This window comes from Taurulus bubalis (genome assembly GCF_910589615.1).
Source record: "Taurulus bubalis genome assembly, chromosome: 19".
NCBI lineage: Eukaryota > Metazoa > Chordata > Actinopteri > Perciformes > Cottidae > Taurulus > Taurulus bubalis.
In genome coordinates this window covers 13,210,094-13,216,000 of record NC_136607.1, presented here as the reverse complement: position 1 = coordinate 13,216,000, position 5,907 = coordinate 13,210,094, and positions in this window count along the sequence as shown.

The following is a 5,907-nucleotide window of genomic DNA, read 5'->3' as shown; positions in this document are numbered from 1 at the left end:
AATGTGTTTTTTTTTTTTCTGCCTCGTTTCTTTACTTAATTCATTTCAGAAAACAGTTCATGATCAGGTTACATGTAAACACTGTGGAGATACACACCAGCCCGGCCCCCGTCACTTTGAATGTGTTGGTGATTAATAGTTGTCTTGGGCAGACAGCCTATTTATTGGTGTCTGCCTGTTTAACTCTTAGGGCTGTATCGTCACTGACCCGTGAAGATTTCAGGGCATCTTATTTTACAATATGTAGATGAAGCGGTAGCAGTGCATGGGTTTGGCACAGGAGAAGGTTCGACAATGCGGCTCGCTGATAGCCGCTGGAGCAGAAGTGATGAGGCCATTTCTGAGCTCGGCACAAGTCAGATGGAAAGAAAACCAATTGGCCACATATGTATATTTCCCTGCTCCGCATGGGGTCTCCAGGCTTATGGGACAGAGGAAAGGGGAAGAAGCATTTTAAAGAGTATCGTGTCATTCATTATCATTTTTGAAATGTAGATAATCCTGAAATGTATTATCCCAAATTAAAAGCATTTGTCTATATGAGGAAATATGTGACCATAAGGATGCACACTAACATCAAGCAAGACAATATTTTTAACCCTAAATTGAAAGTAGTAAAATCTCTATTACATGGCCGCTACCCAAACCCTGTGACGAGGGATTAGAAAGTGTTTAAGCTTTGAAAGAGGTCGGACAATAAATTAGGATGCAACAACCAAAGTGCTGGAGAGCTCAGATACTAGATGTACAAATTGCACATTTATGTAATTTCTATGTTGTGAGTTCCTGTGTAGAAAATACATGGAATACGAGCCACTTTTCACTCTGTGGAGCAAACAGTGCTCCATCATGACGGTCACCTATTCAGAGATGAATGCCAGAATCATTTAAGGTTTTTTTCTGATCACTTCATGGAAGTCAAACTTGCTCTACAGGAAGTTTTTAAGATTGAGTTATTACCCACTTAGTCCTTCAAATAGAGGAAGGCTTTTCTTGTCCAGAGCTCATTGCAGAGTTCAGTGGATGAGGATGTGTTTGAAGTTTGTATATTGTAAAATGTCAAAATGGTTTCCCCTACAGTATGCGCCACTCTATATCACCCTTCAGTCTGTCGGACACGGCAGCTGTTTCTGTGCAATCCTCACCACTGAAAGAAGTCAGTCCGGCATTGAAGTGCTGGATGCGGTGTGGGCCTTAAGGTGGCGTCCACAGACACAGGAGACCCCCCGTTGGTCTAATGGGCAATGAGGGATCCTCAGACCCTTTCAGTCCTGCGAGAGCCCCTCAGCTCCTGCTCAATTACACGGCAGGCGTCTCAGTCTTTGCCTGTTCAATTACCAGCCAGCCCCTGCATTTACTGTCGCGCACTCACAGGTTGCAAGATAATCAGTGTTCAAAATTGCCCGGTTAGAATGAAGGGATGGATGGAGAGGTATTCAGATTAGTCAGTCAAGCTGAAGGGGAGGTTGGAGGGATGGGGACAGCTATCAATCTCAATATGGCTTCACTGGTTGGAGGGGGAGGATCGTGGTGACCTTTCAACTTTTGTTTCTGAAAAAAGATATGATCCCGAGGAATCTTTGCTGATGTGAAAGTGGTCTCGTACAGTGTGTGTGTGTGTTTTGCTATGGGAATAGAAAGATGGCTTCTGTAAGGGAGGTCCTCTCTGGGCTTAGTTTTATTTAAGACCCAGACTTCTTTAATTAGCAATCCTGACAGCGCGTGTACGAGCGCCTAGACACACATCCACTTACCCGCTCGCCTACCACATCTCATATTCCACCCTTCCCCTCCCTCCTACCCGTCTACCCAGCCAGCCAGGTATGAAAACTAGCTGACACCTGACCAAGGGAATTAATCATCCTTGACCCTCTACCAATTACCCCTCATTACCCACTCTGTGTCCACCTCTCAGGGGAGAGCCGTGTAACAATAGCGCAACATGAAAGTCAACGGCGTCACAGGGCCGAGCCCTAATGGACACTCCTGTGCGACCGTGTCTCCTCAGGAGTCCAGGTCGACTAACCTTCAAGTCCTTGTCACTCTCCAACAGCACACGTACAAAGGAGGCTATTGTTCAGGATCAGGGTCTATGACCTCTTGAGATGAAGTGAAGAGGCCTGCCGGCAATGAGACGGCATCCATGTTGGAAATGGATGATTCTAGGGTTGAGAGAACAAGAAAGTGGAGAGACACTTGATGACAAGATGTTTGCTGACACTTTCTAATGAGACACCCTTTTAATATATGGTTTGTAAATTGAAACTAATAGCTGTATTTGGTAATTAAGTTAAATATATTGTTAATCCCTTAATAAATTAACCTGTTACTCAGGGTTTTTTTTTAAATCTAATAAAGGGTTTACAAACTATTTCATCCAGACAGCAGATGTAGATGTTAAGAAATGTCAGTACATGCATGGATCATGGACTGGATTAATCACAGGCCTTTTGTGTAGCTCAGCCAAAGTGATTTTCACACAACCTGGCAATCCAAAATGTGTTCTTTATAATGCTGATAATCTTATTGTTGTTTTTGTGAATACCTAGCATGTATGATAATCTCATTCTGTCCAGTTGACAATCTGCTTTTCAATTACAATTTGAAACACTTCTCTGAGTTTTTTATGTTTTCTTTGTATTTTATTGTGTCAGCTTTTTCTAATTTAATTCATTTTATTCTCATTTATACAATATTTTTGGTACCATTTTGTACTTTTTATGAACTAAAAAAACAAGTGGTTGTTTCCTGATGACCTCTCATTCATAGCATGATGGAGCTTTTTAAACCCACAAACATAAAAAAAATCACTAACATTTGAATTGCCAGGTTTTCACTCGGCAACAGTGATATTGTGGGAACAAAAAAAGAATAATTGGAACAAAGCACACAGACTGTCTTTCACCCATCAGAATATTTCGTGGTCATTCAATCTGTGTTCTTCACTACCTGTCTGTGTTGAGAAGGCCCCATGTTCACTGACCTCTCCTCCTTAAACACAATGAGACAAGAACAATGACCATGGGGGTTAATTACCACCGATTAGAGACAGAAGTGGTTCTCCTTCACTATGGTTTGTGTAACCTGAGCCCAGGGAGCTATATCTGGTCTATCTCCCGATTTTTGACTTTTTGAATTTGCTACTTAAACATATATAACATGTAATGAAAGTATGTCAGATCACTGGATTTTCTTTCTTTTCTATTCATTTCTTTCTTTTCTTTGTCGGTTGCTTTTCTTTTCTTTTTGTGTGTGTTGCTTTTACCACTATCTTATCATATTTGATAGCTCAATAAAATGCCAATTGCTCCTTGTTTTCTGAACATTTCACTTAATGTTACTTTACTTAGCAGGTAAGGGGTTAATGGACGGGTCCCCCGTGGTGTGTGCAGGAAGCTAATGGGCCTGGCAAAGATGATGAGGTCACTCTCAAACAATGAGCGATTTACAGGCCAGTATACCATGCCAATAGTGCTGGCTTAATATTGATAAATTATTTATATTTATACGTTTTATATCCATGGATAGCATTACATGGAGTTGGATAAATGGGAACAACCAGATGTTGATCAGCACATATTTTCTGATCTAAAATACAAGTGTGAAGAATGTGAAGATGACAAACTTTTCTTAATGTGGTAGCTGATTTAAATTAAGATCGTGAAAAGTGATTCTAAGCAAATCCCGAAAATCAATCAACTGGGGAGTAGACATTTCCAACAGTAGGGATTGGTATTAATTTGTTAATGAATACAGGCTCAGATCACACCATTGATGTATTTGAACAGAGCTGATTTGTAGTGGCTGACATTCGTGCTCTTGAAACTTGATCTCCTGCTACAACATGAAGAGACCATCTGTGAGGAACCATCCAAATAAAGCAGGATACACTTTGCCTTCCAGGCTAACATCCGTGGATCCTGTGAGTGTGAGTGCAGTGCTTTTCCTTGATCTCGAAGCCTATTTTCTGGTGTCAAAGGACACCCATACACTGATATCCTCAAGATCTATAGACAGATGGGACCATTACAGTCAAAGCCCCTGGCTTTGTTTGGCCTGAGCTTGTGATGAAATATTGATGGAAAAATAGAAATATTTTGCCTGCTGCTCAATGTTGCCCAACTAAAAGGGTTAATGAGTGTGATGACTTCCCAGTCTCCTGTTACAACAGAATGGAGCTCAACCACCCACTAACATTGACTAGACCGGATTGTGCAGGCTCTACGGGACAATCAAGAATCAATAACCTTTCTCAATGCTGGATTAAGTTACCCTGTTTTAGTTGCTCTTTTGCTGAATTTGTAATGTGTTGAGTTGTAGGTTGCTAACTTCTTGTTAATCTCCATCAATAATGGAGAAACTTGTCGAAACAATTTGACTGTTTTAGAAATATTAATGTTGTCTCTTGTTTATTTAATTCATACTAAAAACAAAGAAGAAGGGTTACCAAACAAGAAGGTGACGGAAGGACCATGTCTTTGCCAGGAGTAGTGACTTCCTGGAGTCTTGCCGTCGTCTTGAGGTTGCCAAGCAAGCTTTACAGGTGTTTGTTGGTGTCGTTACCTTTGGATAGAGCAGTAGCTGTTTCCAGTCTTTATGCTAAGCTAAGCTAAGAAACTATTGGCTCAAATTAAGCTGTATTTATTACATAAACTGTAAATTCACTCCTGAATGGTAACTTTTTCAACAGACTCACCACAGTACAGACTGTAATGTAATGAAAGTGCTTTTCATAATTTGGTCTTTGCCAGCAGCAACTTTTTGAGCCTCAGTATGACTGTGATCCAGATCCATGTGAATGGCGAAGCAGCAGCGTCAACACACACACACACACACACACACACACACACACACACACACACACACACACACACACACACACACGGATCTAATACACAGATCCTTCGCCTGCTGTTCAGACCTGTTGAGCCTGGTGTTGACCTGCCTGTTCCTACTTCATGTATACAGACCAACTTCCGTTCAGGAGCCCACCTGCACGTTATGAATCACAGTAAGATTAAGGTTGACCCCAACCCTTTATGCCTCTTTGAAGCTGCTATTGTGGGCATGCGTACAAGCTCACAATGACAATGGTGATAATATGTTAAGCAGGTAAAATGTTAACCATGTTTGCTGTCTTATATTTGCGTGTTAGCGTGCAAAATTTGCTCAGTAGCACGAAACACAAAGTACATGTGAAGTTGATGAGAATGTAAATACTAGGTATTTAGTCAGAAAGCAAAGTATTAGACAAACGTAGGTTTTGACCTGATGATGAAGTTAGATGAATAGTCAGGGGATCGCCAAAGTGTGAACAACTTATCCAAATGGGAACGTGAACAACTTTGCAGAATTTCATCGCAATCCCTACAATAGTTATCGAGACATTTCACTAAAAGCCACAAATGTTTACATCTTGGTGGTCAAGAGATCATTTAAGTCATACATCTATTAGTCGGTAGAGATATTTTAGTATGGACAAAAGTCATGGACCAACGAACAGACTGAAATCACCATATCTCGAGCCATGCCACTAACCACCTTCACCATTACACCCTCCTCCACTTCCCAGATCCTCCGAGGCAGCAACAGTAATGCAGCACGCTGATCACAAATCAATAGATTTATCTCCCTCATTTGAAAGGGACTTGGTTCCTGCCTCCCCCGTTCTCCTCGTCTCCCGGGGGTCTACTGGTGGGGTTTGTTTGCTGGCACACATTCTTTTATGTTCTTCGATCTGTTGGTCTGCGAGGTGGTGACTGGGTGAGGGGCCTATCAGGTTCAAGGAGGCTATCCTGGCAGCGTTGTCTTCCCCACTCTCAGTGAATCCCTTGGCCGGTCTAAATGTTTAATGGCGCTGGTTATTTGGTTGTTATGGCGTGTGTTATGATGGATGGTAATGCAGTG